This window comes from Spea bombifrons, chromosome 6 (assembly GCF_027358695.1).
Source record: "Spea bombifrons isolate aSpeBom1 chromosome 6, aSpeBom1.2.pri, whole genome shotgun sequence".
NCBI lineage: Eukaryota > Metazoa > Chordata > Amphibia > Anura > Pelobatidae > Spea > Spea bombifrons.
This window is the reverse complement of record NC_071092.1, coordinates 23,216,465-23,238,601: the sequence shown is the minus strand read 5'-3', so window position 1 is coordinate 23,238,601 and position 22,137 is coordinate 23,216,465. Positions and strand designations below refer to the sequence as shown.

Below are 22,137 nucleotides of genomic sequence, written 5' to 3'. Positions count from 1 at the left end.
ACCACCCACCGACCTAAACTGGCCCACAGTGTGCGGTGGGTGTAAACAGTGTGCGGTCCTGGCCGCGTCCCGCAAGGGAAGGCTCCGGGTAGCTGGAGTCGAGAAGTTCCCAGGTATGAATATCACAAAACGCCTTGGTAAAGCCCTGCCAGCCAGCCATGCCTCTAACCAGATCCTCTAAGACATGAAGGTCCCTGTAATTATCCAAACATGATCTAACGGCTAAAAAAGCCTCCAAAGTAAATAAATGTTCCTTTAGGAATCTCTGGCCTGACCTCACAGCATGGGGATGACAAGACGAGAATTGACAGACTAAGCAAACCGATACATTAGGTAGAGAGCCCTGCTCCCAAGCTTACGATCTTGAATGAATGGGGGAGGACAAACATAAGTAACAGAGAAAGGTGAGAGGTAGTGTGGGGTTGTATCAGTGACGGGAAAATCCTGGCAACTAAGGTGGTATGCTTGGGAGGGTGAAAGCTTAAGGTTTGGTGGAAGTAGGTCCCAGAGGTATGGAGCAGCACGAGTGAAAAAGAAGAGGTGATAAGTGAAGAGGAGAGCCTTAGACCATAGGAAGAACATAAAGATTGAGGAGGGGAGTAGTAGATTATGCTAAAAAAAACAGATCCAGAAAAGTTGTATTTTGTAAAAACATTTTACATATGTAAATAACAATATGAAATATTTGATTGTGGAATTGAGGGATTTCACAAACAGCTAAATTTCAAAACTTGAAATCTACAAGAATGTGTGGTTTCACAATCAAGACCACAGACTAATATTTTACTGTTTCACAGCTGAAATCCATTTAAATTGATGTATTTAGAGCAAACATGAATCATCAATAATACACCCTCGTTGTCTTATTAATTCTGTCTGGCAGAAACTCCGGGCTCATTGCGTGTACTGAGAGACTACTGTGTTACGCAAAATCTTGCGCAGCGTTGGTGCCGAGTTACCACAACCTCTTGTGCTGGAAGTCATACAAAACAAGTCCATGAAACATTTTTAGACAGTCACACGGTATGTCTGCCACAGAGGACTTTTCATGTGCCTGCCTGTTTGTTTCTGCGATTTTAAATCCATACGAACAAACGTAAAAAAAATTAATCCTAGCATACCTGCCTACTTTAATGAAACTGGAGTATTTTACTGTAAATACCTTGTAAATGACAATGAATAAGCAGATCTGCTTCCTGTAGCTATACCATAACCGGCAAAGGTAAGGTTTAAACAACTTGTTATTCAATGGCATCAGGTCTTCATAGTTATGAAGTGGAAAAAGAAGCAGGGGCACAGATTTCCAAGCCGGCGGCCCTCTGTTTTTGTTTACTTAACAAAAAGAGGTAACAGAAAGAAAACATTGTTTGAATGTCCAAACCCTTCCCATAGATCATGTAACATTTTTTTTCTCATTCATATTTTTTAGGGAATGCTTAATTGTGATGTGACAGTTAATCACGCGCTGGAAGGTTGTTGCCATATAAAAAGTATCCCTTTCAGAATAAAATAGATTTCTTTTTTAAGTCACATAATTCTATTTTATTTCTGCAACATGTTAGAGAGCCATTAAATATCTTGGGCATGTTGAAAAGCAGAATGTAAAAATCACAACGTGTAATGGGGGGGGGCATAAAGTACAGAGAACCAGAAAATCACTATGGCACGGGGGCAAAAAGAAAAAAGAATGCAAAAGCAAAGCCACAGAAGAAGGTTAGAGTGCCAGGGTAGAAAGGAAAGTTAGGGATTACAGTATGCCTTATCAAGTCCAGATGTAACTAAAATTAATGAGGGCAGAAAATTACATTAAGCTAAAAATAAAATACCTGGATCTTAAAGCTGTACTAGATGTGTCACATAAACCCCTATGGTGCAGGGCCCCCTTACGTGCGTACAAATCTAATGTGAACGATGTATGTAATTATGGTTTATTACGAACATATTCAATTTTTATGTTTTTTTATACTCTCATTGGCAAATAGTTGTGCCATATTCAAAGACACAGCCATGCAGATCTGAAACAGGATAGAATTTTCAGAGCGAGACCCCTTTATTTGTTATTGTAGCCCTAACTGGGTGTATTTTAAATCTTCCATTATGGCCGGAATTTAAAAAAACCTTACACATACAGGTATGTGCCTAGTACAAAAAAGACTTCAAGCTTCTGTTCTGTTTGTCTATTTACTGTGGAGGGGGGGGTCTTTTGCCCTTAATTTCAAAACATGAAATGCTGGCTTTATGTGATAACATTAGTACCTAGGATTCTGAATTATTTTATTCCTCATAATGAGGTATATGCCATTTTTGGTGCAATGAGTAGCCAGAATTGTAAATTATTTTGTTGACAATTTGACAGGGTATACATTTCTACCCACTATAACACCCTAAACTATTATATGGTTATTTGTATTGAGTAACCTTATCCCTCTTTTGTCTATTTTGATATCTTCTACATACAGATAGTGACAGACAAGCTTTATCTGTGTAAAGGCTGAGTGGCCCCTGCGGCTTTGTGTATATTTACAAGCGAGATAATGTTTTGCATAATTTACATCCCTTCTGCATATTTAATACTCCTACCTTACACCACTGTTTGACGCCTTATTGACCTATGTAAAGCAGGGGTGTCGAGACCTTCAATCATCCTAAATAAGACTAGTATTTGTATTATAAGGTACATGCGCAACTCAATGAGTGCTAAACCAACAATGTACAAACCATTTTTATCACCTCAAGGGCTCTACGTATTATGAGTAATTACACTCGGCATAACACAATCAATAATTACCTAGCTCATAAACATCACTTTGTCTGGTCTCTGGGGATGTTCCAAACCCAGCAACCTAATATTAGCAAGACGGAAACAGTTAAACCAGCTCAGGTTACCACATATCAACACAACAATGCAGTTCATTAATGATACACTGCCTTGATTGCTGAGGTGATGGTGAAAGGTTGGTCAGAATGTTCTATATATTTTAAATTATAGTCAAATAATGATGTCATTTGTTTTCTTATCCATCATACTGTATAATCAATGCTGACTTACAATACACCATTATTACACACACATAGCGGCCGGGTGTAAGATACTTGCAGGAACAGCATACATTGAACGGCACAATTGAGTACGAATATCTGCACGGCATGGGCTAAACCCTACAAAGTCCAAATGGGAAATAGGCTGTGGAGAATAGCAGAGCTAGATCCAGACGGACAAGCAGGTACTGGCAAATCAACCCGACACTGTGGACAAAAAGACAGCGGTGGTGATAGATGTAGTGGTGCCAAGTGACAGCAACATCAGAAAGAAGTATGAGAAGCTGGAGAAATACAAGGGCCTGAAAGTAGGACTAGAGAAGATGTGGAAAGTGAAGGCCAAAGTGGTCCCAATGGTCATAGGAGTATTTGGGGCTGTGACTCCTAAGCTGGAGAGTGGCTCCAATAGACTTCAGGAACGACTCTGTCCAGAAGAGTACAGTGCTAGGAACCCTCAAACTCCAAGGCCTCTGGTAGAGAACTCGAGGTTGAGGAAGACACACACCACCCAAAAGGGTGAGAAGGTATTTATATATATACATCAAACTCTTTAAATGTTAGAGAACTACAGCTATCATAAAGTAACTAGCCATACATGATGGGTGCAATAATAATAATATACCGTATTTGCTCGCTTATAAGACAAGGTTTTTTTCCGAGCAAATGCTCTGAAAAATACCCCTCGTCTTATAATCGGGGTCGTCTTATAATCAGACCTCAAATAGGTCTGACTATGAGACGACTAAGATCCAGATCCCCCGCAGCTGTCTCCCCCCCCCGCCCCACTTACCGGTACTTCTGAGTCCCCGGTGTGTAGCTGGGGCAGCGTGCAGACCTTCCCCGGCTGTCAGAGATCAGAGTTCCCCGCACCGGTGCCGCACCGGTGTGAGGAACTCTGATCTCTGACAGTCGGGGAAGGTCTGCACGATGGACGCAGACAACCCCCGCTGCTAGCCACGCCTCCTTCCGGCTGCAGCGTAAGTGCGTGGGATCTACACACTGCCCCGGCTACATGACAGGGAAGTCAGAAGCACCAGTAAGTTTGGGGGGGGGCGGGGGAGTGTTAAAAGGGTGGCATAAGGCATTTCTGGAGGCAGAGTGCTCTGTGAAATGCCTTTTAACCCCCTTAATGCCACTCTGCCTCCAGAAATGCCTTTTTAACCCTCTATACGCCACTCTGCCTCCTGAATGCCTTAAACCTCCCTATAAACTCTTCCCCATAATATGCATTTTAACCCTCTAAATGCCAGAGTGGCATATACGGGTATAAGGCATTTCTGGAGGCAGAGTGGCACATAGGGGGTCAAAAGGCATATCATGGGGCACAGTGGCATACAAGGTTAAAAGGCATATCATGGGGCACAGTGGCATTTAGAGGGTTAAAAAGCATATCATGGGGCACAGTGGCATATAGGGGGTATAAGGCATTTCTGGGGTAGATGTGCATAACTAGGGGGCAGGTTGGAAAATAGAAGGAAATAAAACCAAAATATTTTTCTCAATCATAGCTTTTATTAAAAAATAAATAGTTTAGATGAATTAACATTTACTGGTAAAACTTTTTTCCTATAGGGTCGTCTTATATTCAGGCTTTTTCTTTTTTTCCTAAATTAATATTCAGATTTGAGGGGTCGTCTTATAATCAGGGTCGTCTTCTAATCGAGCAAATATGGTAATATAAAGAAATAATATCTCCCTGTTGCAATTTTCTACAAATACACAATCAACTCATGTTGCATCCTAATTAAATACAGATAAAACCATTATTGATTATATATAAGTGAACACATCCATGTGCATTATTTCTGGGATATACACATACCTTCCTCATATTAAGCGTACACATTAAGGAGCGCTCAGTGAGTAACACTCCCTTAACACTCAAAGCACTTCACCAAACTAGTAGGTTTGAACTCTAGGACTGATTGTTATGAATGCTAGCCGCAGAAACCACTGAACAATTGATGATTAGAATAAGACCTCTCAACAACAAGTGAGTTACTCATCTTTAGGGAATCTACAAGCCACGCCAAGATATTGCCCCATAAACATAAAGCGTCGGTTTATGAATTCATAGAAAAATAATAATGTGTTTGTTCATGTTGCACAACAAGATATTAGTCACATATTTTTCCTACACAGAAAAAATAGAAGTATTTTATTCTGCTTTACTGCAAATTATATTGTCAGACATGCTACTTAATGATTTTGATACATGGGCATACATCTAGCTTGACTATGTGTTTACATTTGGTCCAAGTGGGATGACCCTGGTTACTGGGTTAATTATTGTTAATAATTGTTAATATTGTTAATTATTGTTAATAATTGTTAATAATTGAATAAACGGGGGTCAGTTAAGCTAAGAAAAAGTGCTTATTACCCAGTGGCTGCCCCTGACAGCTGTCGCTGAGCATGTCGTGCAGCTGCTGGGGGTTTCACATGCTCCCAGGGGTTTTTCCATAACATGGCTAGGATCAGGCTTGACCTGAGCTGTTAAGCCATGCCTTCAACATGGTACCTGCAGCAAAGGGGAGTGAGTTACCAGCGGTAAAGAATAGTGTTTCTTTCAGACAATTCATGGTAGGTGACAGGCTGAGTGGACTTTAGATTATATATATATATATATATATATATATAATATTAAACAAAGAACATGACTAACCCTCTAGTTAAAAGAGTGAGAAAAGGTATATATATAAAGCCCCAAGATGAGATGTCTGATTTAGGAATATGAGAAAAGGATTACTCCAGGGCACAAGTTGCCCTAGCCAGCAATAGAAAACCGAAAAACGGGTAACTAAAATCCAAAATAAAAAGACATTTTCAAGATATGTGGAACAACTCAAATTTGCAAGAAACTTGTATGGGAAATTCTAGATAAGGAATATGATTTGATGTGTGTATATATGTTAAAAGTGTGGGCAGCAAACATAAACCTGCATTTAGGACATAGTAACTCCTTGCTCAACCATGGATACAGCATGATTAGTTGTTTTAGGAAGGCAAGGCTCTTTTAGGATATCCTGCAATGGTTTGAAGTGTTTCAGTTCAGTTTTCAAGTCACACGAAGTATTGCATCACAGTACAAATGTAACTGGCAATGCCGAGAGTCACCATCACCGATAGACTTTTACTGAATGTAGTGCACATGAACAATCATATGAATAGAGTATGTGTTCATGCGGCATTGTGGGAAATAAACCCAGGCATTGTGCGCAGAAATGTGGAACTCGGGGATAGGCTACAAAGTTTCAGGCACAACAAAAGTCCCTGGAATTACTGTAAATGAAGGTCACTTGTTACTGCATCTATCATTTCACAGAAACACTCATCTATTCTAAATATATATATATATAATTAAAAGAGGAACTGTCGCATTTGAGATAAAGAGCGATAACAGTGTCCAGCACTGAAAGTCTTTGTTGTGCTATTGTGACTTTCAAGCTCTGACAAGCACCAGTGACACAGCCTGCGAATCTAGTGCAAATCTTCCTTTCTTCCCATGATCCCCGAGGGATCGTACTGTCATTGGAATCATACTGTCAGTGCGATTAAGAAGTTCTAACACACTTCCTGGGCTCCATACAGGGAAAAAAACAGCTGGCTAAGCCCAGATGATGCTCAGAGTCCCCATTTACCAAACATCAAGTGCTTAAGTGTCCCCCCTCCCCCCAAAAATAATACTGTTACCTGTAATGTAGGAGATGACACATTATTACATACAAGGCCAACCATCAACACTACAGATAACATAAGATTCATTTCACTTTGAAACAAAACTCACTCAAAGATTTATTTTTACATGGCGGGTCTTCAAGTTTCATATGCTATCTCTGCAGCTTTCAAATGCTGGAGAAGTGCATGTAGTACTAGCGGTATTCATCAACGTGGTAATGAAAACTGATGACCAGGAACCAGTACTAGGATTGGTTTTGCCTGAGTAAGTGAAACAAATGGAAAGCATGTCAGGGAATGAAATACAGCAAATGCAAGTAGGTGATGAACATGTAATTACTGAATGCATAACAAGGAACAAATGGCCATGCGTTTTTCTTTGTACGCAGTATTCAGGGATACATCAGAATACAAAACAGATCCAAATGCTATGTTATTGAAGTATGGATGTGGCGGTATGCATTTCCTAGAAAGACTCACTATAAGAAAATTGTTTGTGGGTTGCACAGATGGTGGGATCTTTGACTCATTTATGGTTTATTAACAATGTACTATGATAACACCAAGAAATGAATGGGTTAACAAAGTTAACAAAACATAAAAAAAATGAGACATCAAAGTATATATAGTTTTATGAATGCTGATAAATGTTTCAATGATGAGACAAAGTTTAACCCCTTAAGGACAATGGGCTGTCCCTAAACCCATTGAAAACAATGCATTTTGAGCCTGTACATGTACAGGCTTTGTCATTAAGGGGTTAAAGCAGCTATATTCATGAAGATATGCATCAACCGATATATGCTAGTGTCCCTTTAAAATGTTAGCAGTAGGTTTTTCTTATCTAGCTGAGATATGATGTAAATCATACGGGCACAAGGTATCTACACCCTTAAGTTTACAGATGTATATATGAATGAAACACTAGGCTATGTAAAATCAGTTTTAAATGGCTGTGCTGCCAACACTTTTGTTTAAGAAACATCTCGGACACTTCTCAGCTTCACACATGTCCAACTTACGTGACCTGCTTAAATTCCACCTCCTATCACCATCATTTCTAACCATTCTTTTCATGCACTGTGTCATTTTGGTTGCTATGTAAGCACTTTGCTCATCACAACATTGGTCCGAGAACTCAACCCAAGCAATTCGTTTTGACAGTTGTAGATTTGTTATATATATATATATGAATTTTTGCACGGTCTACTAGACAAACACACTAAATCTTAATCACACTGTCTTGTGGTAAACAATAGATGTCTCAGTTCACCCAGAGGGGCCATCTGACTAATGAAAGTCTACAGGGAAATTGATTAACGAGGGACTTCATTATCATATAAGAGACTTCATTAGTGCTGCCATGAACCGTGTGGTTTTAAAATAGGGTATGTCACCTAAACAACTACCTAAAATGGCAAAATCCAGGTGCGCACATCCAATATAAACAGAAATAGTCAATGTTACACTCCATTACTGTATACAACACTGTATTGAATGTGCAAAATATATGTTCATAGGATGTTTTCCTATTTATTTATCTATACTGTGCTAAAAAAAGGTATAGGTGATTAGTTGGTATATGCAACTGTTTATTATTTATTTGTATTTATCATGTACCTCTACTTCTCTCTATAGCTAAAGATTATGTTCCAGGAAGCATGTCCCAAATATAATTGCCACCAAGTCAATATTCTGCTGGTAGGATGCAGTATCTTGCACCCCTTAACCAGAAGAATGAGAAGGTCTATATATAAAGTGTCACACATGTGCATAGTAACATCTACCTTGGGTCACACAATGTGTGTGTTAGCAACATTTAATGGTTTGTAGGTCATACATGTTTGGTACTATTTAAAATGATATGGTCATGTAAAGATGAGGACCTTAAAAACATATCTGTTGAGCAGGTGTCCTTGTTTCAATGCTGGACTGAAGCTTAGTTTTATATAGCGGTGCGGCAAAGTCTGATGCGCTTCAGAGAAAAATATGGCATATAAAAATAGGTGTTCCAGATTGCCTAGCATGTGTATAGGGATCTGATTACATGAAAGAGTTAATGGAATAAAGGATACATGATCTCTCATGGTCTGATAAACAGCATTTGGCAAGTAAGTGGCTGTCCCTAAACAGGGTGTGTACGAATGTGGAACAACATAATGTGTTTGTCTGGGATTCAGGATTTGTGTAGAAACACCTCAAGACAAAGCATATTTTAAGTGAATGAACGATGTGAAGCAATAGATGTTCACGTCGCAACCTGTGTTTACTTCCTTAGTGGCTGTTTGTTTAAATAAAAGGTGAGTTACAAAATCAAAGGGTGTGTAAACTAGGACTTTTTTTATTTTTATTTTAACACATAATTAGGTATTTCATTTTTTGAATGCTAAGTCCATACAAAAATAATAACATTAACATACAACAGATCTACACTAAAAAAAGAAAGGAAAAAAAAATACTTTGGAATTAGGATAAATTATTCAAATATAAATGAACCCTATAATGCCACAATTCATCCCCTGCTGCATTTAAAGTCGTAAAGGTATAAAGTTATATAAAGCCTTTAGGACTTCAGAGGTCTCTTCTTCAGGAGAGACCTCTGAGATCCAGAAAATGTAAACTACTTCAAGTCTTTTTCTATGTTGGCCAAATATTTTTTTTATAATTGTAACCATATTCAGCTGGAGAGAAGATGGATGAATGTGACCAGAGTTGCAGTCCAACAGAATGATCTCATGTTGCCCAACCCTGGTCTAGACACTTGATGTATGATTCTGACAATCTGCTTCTTCACCAGAGGTGGCGCTAGAGTATGAACATATAGTTACATAGTACATAGTTCATAAGGTTAAAAAAAGACCTAAGTCCATCAAGTGCCTATTCTTGATCCAAAAGATGGCAAAAAACCCCTAATTAAGCTACTAGTTAACAAGTTAAGGAACCGTTTTGGGCCCCATACCATAAGCCTACACTCGAAGATTAATAGGAGAAACCTGTGCTAGAGCAACCTACTGATTAATGTAAATTTAGTATAATTTATTATAAACAAAAAATATTTACATAAGCGTACAATGGTCTGCGTACAATGACTTACCTGGGACCCCCCAAACCTACCACCACCCCTGTCTTTCACTGAAGCACCTGGTGATTAATTTTGAAAAAGGGAGTTGGGTGACATCTAAATATAGACCAACAAGTTATAGAGAACAGTAAACCAGAACAGTAAACCAGAAAATACAAATGATGAGGTAATTATGAGAATATGAGATACGATTTACAGGCAGAAAAAATATTTTTTATAGTAGGAATTGGCCAGAGAAGAGAAAACATTGGTTAGAGAAGACTGAGAAAATTCTGAAAACAAAAACAAACTTTGCTGGTGGAAAGAAGCAGAGAGGAAGTATGGGGGCTGAATGGAGTAAAGTGGAAGGCCGCTGACAGAGTCGACTGAACTCATATTACTCAGTTATCAGCGGAGGGACTTTAGAACCCGTCACGATTACAGTTACTGTTTAACTCCAGTATGCCATTTTACTAAATGAGTCGAGTGATACTTCTTAATTTCAAGTCATGTGCGTGAGGTCGTATACAGATGCAACTTGTATTTTTGCTCCATAAGAAAAATCAGTATTTCGGCACCACTCAACTTATAGTCTAACCAGTGTGAGTTACCCATGAGTGGTAGAACACTCATCCGGTTCATGAGAAAGTTTCGCTTTTATAAGGCCTGTAATGCTTTGGGTAACAAGCGGCAAGACTGTTTCCGCTACATCTAGAATAGAAATCATAAGGCGGCTCTTATAAAGACTGTGCATGTCCTGGTATATTTTTAACACCACAGATGGTAGTTCTGTCCCTTCTGATCTTTTTACCCCGTCACATCCTAAATGACATATCAAACATGCACAAATCATGTTAGGAGGCTGGGTGTTCTGAAACCCTCAAATTCCAGTTAAAAGGTACATTATGTCTTAATTTTGCCAATATCTTAATCGTTACTGAAGAAGCAGCCAACATGCCACTGAGCTTATCTAAATAACATGTTTCTAGAACTTCTGATCTCAACCCCACCAATGGACATTAACAGGTGCTGGTGACTAACCTAAGCTACTCCTACCATTTGCAATCTAGCTACTGGCGGGTGTTACATGTGCCATTCACAAGGCCCCATCAAGCCTCTATTGCTGAAGTAGTGAAATGCAGCTGTGTTAACCCCTTGTTTCATTGGGGATCTGTGGTTAAACGTTTACGTCACATGAAATCTCACTGCAGGAAGCCTTGCGGGCTCTCGGATCTAAAAACATCAATCTGATGAACGGGATGCCCGTAACTTACATGTGTAATAACCCAAAGCCTTTTAAATGAGCTAGCCATTTCATTGCTGCGGAAACTGATGTGAGTTTTCAGCAGCGGAAGGGTTAATGTAATAATGCCTTATTGAACCTGTGTCACAAGGTCATCCAAGATCAGGATTCCTGTGGCCCATAAGAAGGAGGGGCTGAATTCTCCTGCAGTAATTTATTGCGCATGATAGACAAATACAAGACCATATGCAAGATAATGTGCAGATGATTATATATATATATATTTCAGTGTATTACACTGTGCTGCAGGGAACACATCCAGAACCTATAATTGTGTTCAGAGAGGAGTGATTCTGTTTAGGATTAGAGAAGACCAGGCTACAAGACACTACTAGACCTGACAAAACATTTACACAGGTGAGATACACACACATAACAAACACAGTAAATCATACTCTCTGTACATACATGCTTAGTATGGAATATTGTCTTTATCATGGATATATGTATCATTCAGCCCAGTGCTAGAATGGGCTATGAAAGAATGGGCTATAATCACTTTCGATGTAGCATTTAATGGGAGCGACAGATGTATTTCCATGAAATCATGGATGGAAGAGACATTGAGAACCTCCGATGATCGAACTACGAGAAACCCTAATGTCGATCCGGTGGTGGGTGTAGAGTGTTTGTGGAGGTGGGAATGTAGCATATCTTCCACCCCTCCCTTGCATTCATATCCACAGATCCACCCCCTTAGCCCCCATAAGGAACCCCCTACTCACCCATTGCAGAGATTGAGTCCCAGGCGTCGGATCCTTAGTGTGATTGCAGTTTTAGGGTCGGCGGTGAGACAGCCTAAGATCCACTTAACACACAACACAGCCCGGGCTCCACTCCAACAGCCCCCGCCTCATCCTGGGGAGACCCCCGGCCTCTGTTCCCATATCCCTGAGAGGCAGTAATGAGCCAGGGCCCCTCTATCGTCAGCGCCGTGCCCCGCAAGCCTCTCACATACAGCCCTCGCTGTAAAGCCGCAGTCCGGGCTGTGCTATCAGCTGCTGCAGCGAATAAACAAAGAAAGGCTCTTTATCAGGCTTCGGGTGCTGCTGCAGCAGGGCTCTCCCCTCTCCTGCAGACTATGAGCCCCCTCTGTGGATCGCTCTAGCAAAGCGGTCCTCTATCTCAATCAATCTCCTATGTGCCCTTTACACAGCCGAGGAAGCCGCTCTATAGCTGAGACTGGATACGCGTTCCTCCTTGCGGCTCTCTATGTATCTTTTTGGCTGTGTCCCTCCCCTCGTTCTGTGTGCCTTTGCTGTACAGCTATCCTGGTGCCCAGGTACCTTCTATAGCATGCGCTCGCTTTGCCCCTGAACAAGCTCTCAATTATACTGCGATCTCGGCCTTTTCTGGTAAAACATCACTGTATCAATGGTTCTCTTCCAAGTGACATCTCTCCATAGCATCCTCTATAATCCATTGCAGCTGCTCTCAGTAGCTTTATCTTTGGAATCAGAAGTCTCTATGGGTCAGTAGGACACAAGAGTCTCACGTCCCGGGTCGGTGTCTATCTCAGTGTTTCTGGATCGGTCTCGTCCTCTACCTTGCTGCTCCTGCAGTCAAAATAACCCCCAGCCATCCTCTCTCCCCCCCTCTCTCTCTATGCCCCCATCTCTCCATGCCCCCTCCCTCTCACTCCTTGTGTTTTCTCCTAGCCTATCTGGAGAGTGTCTGTTCTCCCTATTACAGTCCAGTGTGTGACTCCTCCTTCTCTCATGATAAGTAAAATCAAGTCAAATAGAAGGAGCCAAATACCTCTCTTAACTCTTTCAACGAACACACACATAGTGTGCCTGCCCCATCCCACCAACTATTTCAACACACACACACACACACACACAGACATATATATATATATAATATATATATATATTACATATATATTATATATATTTATATATATATATATATATTCACATATACTGTAGGTAAACAGACTGTGTAATCAAACCTAAAGGCTCCCCTTTATTTAAAGTTAAATAAAAAAATGTTTAGAATTAATGTTACAGAATCCAAGGTTATCTGATGCAAGGTAATACTTATTTGGGTTAAGAGATCTCTTTCTTTCAGGAGGTTTCTGGGGCAACTCTTATTTGTTTGCCAAAAAAAACCTATAAATCTATAAAGTATTTAATGTTCATTCTGTGATAGCCTCTGATCTAATAAGAAAGGTATTTATAATCCGAATGAGCTTTTTTTTTAACATTTACTGCTCTTTTAATCACATTTATACACCATATCCCATTACAGTAAACTATGGAGATTTTTAATTAAATATAGAATTGTTTTTCATTTAATATAAGACCATTTACTATTGCCCTTCATAACACTGGGACTAATCAGTGCATTGTAGCTCTTATACTGTTGTGGAAATACAATATGAAGCAGCGGGTTCAAATTGAGAGTCAAGTCTGAGTTTTTTATTCAGATAACATTACTGTAAGTGACATGAAGCGTGCGTACACTTTCATGTAAACTAAGAGCGTCTCCATTCAGATAAAACAGGCTTCTTATAGTCTGGACACGGTAACACCCAATTCACAAAGTCAGTAGTTAAAGCTTTGATGACGTCAAATTTGTCTCCTTATCTTGCAGAACAGTCGGTTAGGTGCAGTCCTCTCTCTTTGTGCCAATGTAAGTGTAAAAGGAATATATCTTGTTCTCAGCAAAAAAAATTTGTTTTATAGAATACAGGCAAGATGCTGGAATTATTTGATTTCTTTAACAATACCAAGTTCGCATCAGCCACTGTCCTAATGAGAGCAGAATAATGGGCACATTATGTTCCATGCCATCTGTATAATTACTCCCAGTACTTCTCTCAGTCCTGCCAGTCTATGGGCAGAAATCACTTGAGGTTTACGTTAATGTAATCATATGTATGACTCTAAAAACACATAGATATCCACAAGAGACAATGGATCAAGTTGGCATTGTCTCAAAGAATGTGATTAGCCTTTTGGGGACATGAGGCAGAAGGGAACCATGTAATTGCACAAATACCAGCAGGGTACCATGTTGAAGTAGAGAAATAGGATGGTGGTGTGCAAGCTTGCACAAGCGTACCCTCTCACAGGCGACATTCAGCCTAGGGGGTAATAAAGCAGCCCAAAGCCAACCTGGAAGAAAAATGTCCCTTGTTGGTTATTCAGTCTATTCTAAAACAGAATAGAAACAAAATGCCTAAAACACAGAAAGGGAACACAGAAATGAGACAGTCAATGAGTAAATTACTTCTTAAAGGCCCTGTTACTCGTTACTAGTGGCTGTATGTGGAACTGCAAGTAAAGCACACAATAACTAATTTTTGCTATAGTACTGCTTTTATCTCTGCGTTCTTTGTCTGTTATTATAGTCGCAGCTGTAAGAATTTGCCCCTGTGCAGCACATCGTTGTCTAAGTATCCTGAAGTTTGTCCTGATTGGGCTTGGCTTGCTAATGGCACTCTTGGAGTCTGTGGGAAATTATCTTCCTGCTGGTAAATGCCAGCAGCCGGTGGGCTGGTTATGGTTTGGTTTACCGTTAATGCTGGTTGGGTATTAATAGAAGCTGTGGTGAATATCATTAGCTACTAATATGTACCATGTGCCATACACTTTATTTGGGTAAAAGGGGTGTGAGGATTGGGGGACTACCAAGCTATATGCCCAAGCAGTTATGTATGTAGTATTACACACACCTAGAGGAAACAATAGACTTAACAAAGACAAGTAAATGTCTTTAATAAGGAACAAAAGCAGGGTTCTGTGAGAATGATCCAAAATCATGGAAATTCTAGTAGGTAGGGACCTACCGTATTTAAGGCAAAGATGGGTTGATAGATCAAGTCCTGCGATGACGCAAAACTAAGAAACAAAAGCTACAGTTAACGTAAATATAATATTAAACAACCTATACCAGTGTTTTGAGAATACCTTCTGACATATCTGCCCCAATGCAGCACAATATTCTAAATTCATTGGTAATCCAGATTAGCTTTTTCTTTAGCAGCACACAGGGATATGCAGTATTTTAGACCACTGTGGAGAATGCCATAAATTAGACCCCTGTTGTGCAGAGCACCCTCTATGCCTCACAGTTCAGGAAGCCATACTGATATTTGCTCTGCTGCTAACGTATCCTTTAATTATGTATAGTCAGGCATGTGTCAGAACATGCACGCCTACATGTTGTGTAAGATTCCCTTTGTATAGCTTCAAAGTTTGAAGGGACGCATAACCCCTTGTTATGAAATGCTCCTGTTCTCCGGAATACCTGCTCACACTTAGTTTCTTAGGCTGGTTTTGTGATTTTCTTTGTAAATATTCCCTACTGATCATTAGGGATACACCAAAATATTGGTGGCCGAAACATATCGGCCGAAAATTGGATTATCGTAAAAATGTCTGAATAAAAAAACGGCCGAAAATAGTCATCCGCTAGGGCTGTCTTCAATGTGGGGCAAAAGCGAGCAACGTCTCTTGTTCTGCCCAGGGGAAGCAGGAACCCAGCAGAGTCATGTGAATTTACGTCGTGACCCTCCTCTGCTTGTGACTCGTTTATGCTTCCCCTGCCCGGCAGAAGAGTTGTTGTTTGCACAGCGTGCGAGCAACGCAGAGGGAACCAGCGCCCCCTGCAGAAGTCCGTGAGCAGCACCGGGAAATCTGCAGTTCAGGTAAGGGGGTGGGGGATGGTGTATGAACGAGAATGCGTGATTGAGGGAATGCATGAGTATCTGTGAATGAGTATATGAATCATGCGCCCCCCAACTGTCCCGATTTAGGCGGGACAGTCCCGATTTTGGATCTCTGTCCCGCCGTCCCGTCTATCCCTTCCTCTGTCCCGCTTTGCAGGGGCAGAGGAAGGGTGTGTCATGATCCTACCCAGGCTGCCGAGCTGCATACCTGTCTTGCTTCAGTTTCCCTGTTTTGTTTCGATCCATTCCTGGATTTCCTTTTGCTCTGTTCTGATCTTCCATTCCTTGCTTCTGCTTCAGCTCTTTGCTTCAGCTCTGTTTCCTTTATAAGTTGTGCCCCACCCGTGTGTTCCGTTTGTCTCAGTCTTCAGTCTAAGGTATGTCTCGGTGCTATGTGTTTGGATTACATGTTTGGTTTGTTTCGTACCACTGTCTGCAGGGATTAGCGTTAGGACCCACCGTCATTGGAGTACTTTGGCGTAGTGGTGGGCTAAGCATACTATGGCCATATGATGTGACGGAATCTCCAATTGTCATCATATAGTTCTAGGCTAGTTCCTGTATTCATGTTTGTCTGTCTCTTATGTTTCTTGCCTGGTCTCCCTATCCCTTGCTTATGTTATGTTTCAGCCATATTCTCTGCTTAGCTTCCACTCTCCCAGCCTGCAGCATCCCGCACATGAGTCTTGTGCTATGTCCCATACCTGTTCCAGGGTGCCTGCAGGATTTACCTTCATTCTGGTCTACATCCGCTGCCATATCAGGGCGCTGGTGTTTGGCTGCATTTCCCTAGGTGATCATCACCTGGGCGAGTGTGGTCACCCTGCAACCAGGCCCTGCCCAGACTCCACTACTGCATCGTGACTCCTGCATACGATCTTTGGGCGCGCTGGGTCCTTTCAGTCATCTGTTTGGACCCAGTCCGTGACAGGGTGAGGCCAGGGCCGGGCTGGCTGAAGGAGACTTTCAATCCTGTTCGCAGCTGCTCGGCTGTTTTGAATGTTGGCCGGCATTCAGAACAGCCCCTGAGCGGCTGCGAACGGGATTGAAAGCCTCTTCCGGCTGTCAGCGTCTAATGAAATTAAAGGGGCTGGAGTGCACACACCGCACAGCCCAATGGCCGTGCCGCAGCTCTTCGCCCCACCCCTTTTAAGACGTGGGACGAAGTGCTGAGGCACGACCATTGGGCAGGGCGGTGCGGTGCGTGCACGCCCGCTCCTTTAATTTCACGAACGGCCTCCACCCGCTGCCCCCACCAGACATCAGGAAGCAGTGGTAAGTCGGGGGGGGGTTAGTGTTATATGGGGGGCATAAGGCTTTTCTGGAGGCAGAGTGCCCCATGATATGTCTTTCAACCCTCCTTATGCAACCCCGCCTGCAGAAATGCCTTTTTACCCCCTATATGCCACTCTGCCTCTAGAAATGCCTTTTAAGCCCCCATATGCCACTCTGTCCCATGACATACCTTTTAACCCCCTATATGGCAGAGTGGCATATAGGAGTATAAGGCATTTCTGGAGGCAGAGTGACATATAGGGGGTATAAGGCATTTCTGGAGGCAGAGTGGCATATAGGCGGGTATAAGGCATATTTTAACCCCCTATATGGCAGAGTACCATATAGGGGGTGACGTGGAACTCCTGACGTGGAACTTGGCCTGAGGAGACCATTGGTCTCTCCACTCCAAGAGTTCAAGGTCTGAATTAGTTGATGGCAAACAAGCCCTCAACCAATAGCGTCGCTCGTACAGACTTTTAAAAACCTGGTAACTCAACTTGGCCGGGGGAGACCACTGGTTGATGCCAGAGGAGGCCCCTGCTGGCGACCAATAGAGTTGCTTGCGTGGCCCTTTAACTCCTGATGGTGAACCCACAGATTTCCGCTCCCGTTAACCCCTGCGATGCTGCATAGATTAGGTAGGCTAGATGAGAAAGGGACCAGGGAGATTAGTGAACGAAGGCGAAGACGAACAGAAAGATTCTTTGTGTTGTGTGTCTTTGTATACATTTTGCCGCCGCTATGTTCGTATGTTTGGTATTCATAATGGTCATAATTGTCTGCGCTATTGGACTATTTACATGTTCCATTTTGTGGCACATAAACCACTATCGTAAAATGTTTTATTGCCCCATATTTTTTAAACTTTGAAAATGTTACCATTCTTTTTTTTATGTGATTCACTCTTTTGTGTACACAAAATGTGTCAACTAACTGCTTGGAGATAACTCTTGCTGGCTTGTGCCTGTGAATCTCACCCTACAAAGTGATGTGTTTTTAATAGTGTGCAATGTTTATTCTGCCCTTCAACTATTTTCACACTCTTTACTGTTTTTCTCAACAAAACACATTCAATATTACAATGACAATTGAATCTTGAATCAAGGAGACGTTCGGTTGTAAACTTGTAGTCTTCCTGTTTGCTAATACGAACAACTTACTTAACAGTAATAAAAACACTAATAAACATGGTTTTGAAAATGGCGTTTGAGCATAATAGATTCACCCATGCTTGACTTCTTAAATCAATTTTCTACCCAGTGGACACATTAAAAGTATGCTCGTGTTAACAAATGTTCCAATGGCAACACAGGTGTCTTTACTTAACCAGCTAACACAATGGTTGGACTTTTAAAGGCACTGTTTGAGGATAACCTCTCACTGTTTGTTACTATTATGCACTGTTAGCAGGCACAAACGGTTACCGTCAACAACCTTTGAATAATGTCCTGGAAGGACATTTGTTATGGACGAACTGCTGTGTTCTTCTAGGTAAATCCCTCATTTACTTTACCTGAAACATGAAAGACGGCAAGGCATTTTGCTTGATGTAATAATGAGCATATAAAAATCTGTTGCTGAAAGCTGCTTTTGCATATAAACCATATCTGTCATTTTATTCTTTTTTTATTTGCTTAATCGCCTAAAAAAAACAATAGTAAATTTGAAGACGCCTTTTTGGTTTATATGACAATGATCTATCAGCGCCTGCTTTTGTACCACGTGATTCCTGGCAAAAATTTTAGAGGGACAGGCTGCCCCCAGGCTGATTCAGATACTTCTGCTCACAATGGTGGCAGTGGGAGCCATTACATGACCCCCTGATAGTAACGCACCAGACAAGGTAAGGGTGTGATAGAGCGAAGTATGAGATACAATGTGTGATAGAATGTGTGATAGGATGAGGAGTGGGTTGTGAAAGGGTGTGATAGAGTAAGGTCCCACACCTTACTCTATCACACCCTTTCACAACCCAGTGAGATAGAGTGAGAATGTTTTAGTGTGAGTATGTATAAGCATGTGTGTTAGTGTGCACATTAGTTAATAATGGGGCAAAGTGGCCATGGGCACTAAGCATTACCTGCCCCAGGACCAGATGGTGCCAGCCTTACCCTGATAATAATTACATTTTACACCATTAAATAATTATTTGTGGTAAAGGTGTGGCATTCAGCATACTATTTCAGCATTTCACAATTTTTTTATGCTGCCTGTAACTACAAAATAGTTCCTTTCAGCAAAGACGACATCACAGCAGCTTGAAATATACAAAAATGTCTTTAAACCAACTCCGGATAAATCTGTCCAACGGCTCATGCTAGTGCTGTAATGAAATAAAATACAAAAGCCTTGAATATAGAGAGTCTTGGTACTAAAATATCCTTGCAGGTTAGTGTCCCTATAGACCAGGTCAACATGGAAACTGTTAAAAAAAATTATATTTTAATAGAAAACATGTATGGAGGATGGAGTGTAGTGAAGCAATCCTAAATGTTTTGTAGAGAGGTCCTGCTAAGCACCATCTACTCCCTGTGTTGGGAAAAAAGGATAAACACATGATAGACTAAACTACAATGCATTTTATAATGACACATATACCGGTAATAGAAGGATTTTCAATAGTTCATAATCATAATATCAGAACATTCAAAAGGAAGAAAAAGAAAGGACTGGACTCTGACCGATATCATTTAGCATGTGTGACTGCACCCTACGCTTTTAAACATTTTCCATAGGCCGTTTCCATTAAAGAATAGGATCCCTGCAGGAGTGACAAAAAGGTATTTAGGAGTCGTCATTTCAGGGCTTTCCTGCCAGACATTTGCCAAAAATGGAAAACAAAAATTGTCCAAATCGTTTTTGCTCCATTTGAACAAGTCTAACATCCACTTAAGTTTACAGAAGCTTTTGAGCAAATTATTTCATTTTAGTTACTATTGGAACCTATAGGGAATTAGTGTATCATGCAGGGGCGTACCTCGACTATCTGACTCCAAGGGCAGATCCTGTATTTGGAACCCCCCACACAAAAATATCTTGGCAACCTGTCTGTGCCACCTCTGCCCCTGAAACACCCTGCCTGTGCCACCTCTGCCCCTGAAGCAGCCCACCTGTGCTACCTCTGAAGCAGCCTGTCTGTGCCACCATGCACAGTGTACGGGCGCCACGGCGGTAAGCTGCAGGCCCGAGTTAGAACTATTAGAGCTTTATGATGTTTTGCATGGTTGTGTCTGCACTGACAGTTAAATTGTGACATGTTGGTTTAGGTTAAAAAAAAAAAAGACAAATCAAGATAAATGCAATCACACAAATTGGTGGTTTATAGTGGTAGTTTCTTTTTCTACATATTTGCACCCCTTTTCAACCTTTTAATTGATTGTAATATTATTGGTAATTTGGTTATATTTTATTTTGTAATGTATTTATGAACTTTGCTAGTGCTCTATAAATAAGATGTAAGGACATCGTGGAGGAAATATTAGAAAAAGGCCTGGCTGCATCCAGGAGGGGTGCTATCTGCTAAATAGAGCACCAGGTGGGACAAACACAGACAGGATTTCCACTCATGAGTGTTCATCAGGCATCAGAAAATCCTGTTCACATGCCGCTGATTAGTTTTCTCCATCAAGTTATTTCTCAGTGTTTGTTAAGTAAGTGTCTTCTTTGGCTGCAGCCAGTTGCTTTGGGTGGCACTTCTAAACGTGATGTAGAGAAGGATATATAACATCAGGAATTTGCCACCTTTAGTCACAAATTGTTTAGTTATGGTAACCACTATAATAGAGACAGTTCCACTTGAAAGCTTCATTGTTCATGTGGTGCCATGGAAGGGGGTATCATGGAACCTGAAGTGACAATAAGCTTATTTCTATTGACCCCTATCTTGGTCATACTTACCCTTGCTAATCTCCTCCATGGCTTGGCTAGGGGGAGATTGGCATACATGTGGCAGTGCCTTCACCTATCTGGATATCTAGGCTATAGATATGTCTTCCTCTCACCCTACCGATGGATTTGGGTCACCAGACTTCCACCTCAGGAGTTGCCTAGTCCAAAACCCCTTCTGCCCACCACTGTCTGGTCCTAGAGTCCATGGTCCTCGTGATGCAGAATATAGTATCTGAGTGGCTGAGGGTGATGTGTGTTGCTGTGTTAAATGGAAAAATAAAACACATGCAATGCAATACAAAGAAAAATGGTTGTAACACGGCAATGCTACACTAGTCAAACATATGAGATCTCCAAACTCATAATGAATTAGATTAGTATATATATGGATCCTACTTACAGGATACACTTGATTCTGCACCATGTGTCACTTGCAACAGTAGAAATTTACAAAGACACCTTGCTACATTTTAATTTGAATGTAGATTAAGAATAATTCAAAAGTAAGGCAACAATGAAAGTTGCCGAGACATTTGTGGAAGGTGGGGAAGTAATTAAAAGAATAAATCAACATGTCACAAAATTGTGGGTTTATTCACAAAATAGAGAATTTATGAGGTTTTTCAGGGCACAGCTATTGAATTTAAAAATTAAGGTTGAAGTAGCAAAGTCAAATTTTTTATTAACGGACATTTTTGCCTTACTTACAGTTCACTTGATATTGTATGCTTTGTGAATAGATACCCTGGTGTAAAAAATACAGTGTCGTTTCCACAAATCAGTATATTATAAAAGAATATCTAAACATGTAAACATAATATAAAAACAATTTGTTAGCATACCAATGGAGTATTCTTCACTGTAACACTTCAAGTTAGATATAATAGATTAATTGGAATTAAAGAACAGGCAACAAACCATATATCTCATGAAAGCTAACATAGATTTTACACAATATCTTACATTATTAGCAATAATCCAACACATTATTACTATTTTGACTGTAACAATAAAAATCTTCAACATAAAATTATCTGTATGAATAATATTCCCAAAATGCATAAATCCTAGAATGTGAACTAGAATATTTTAAAACAATGAATAAGTAACTAATGATCTGTATTGCTAAAAGGGAGATCACTTTTGTAGTCTGTATTGTTGATATTAATTTCTAGTCTTTCATACATTTTAGAATTGAATGTAATTTTGTGG

The 22,137-nt window shown here is 40.6% G+C and overlaps 1 protein-coding gene across 1 annotated transcript in view; it reads right to left on the bottom strand.

Annotated features, from left to right (window-relative positions):
- Positions 1-12,663, bottom strand: part of MGAT3 (beta-1,4-mannosyl-glycoprotein 4-beta-N-acetylglucosaminyltransferase) — a 32,502-nt gene extending 19,839 nt beyond the window's left edge. Inside the window, exon 1 of the mRNA XM_053469501.1 lies at positions 11,807-12,663. The gene's annotated coding sequence lies outside the window, so the exon portion shown is untranslated. The remainder of the gene's footprint in view (positions 1-11,806) is intronic.
- Between the last annotated feature and the right edge of the window lie 9,474 nt (positions 12,664-22,137).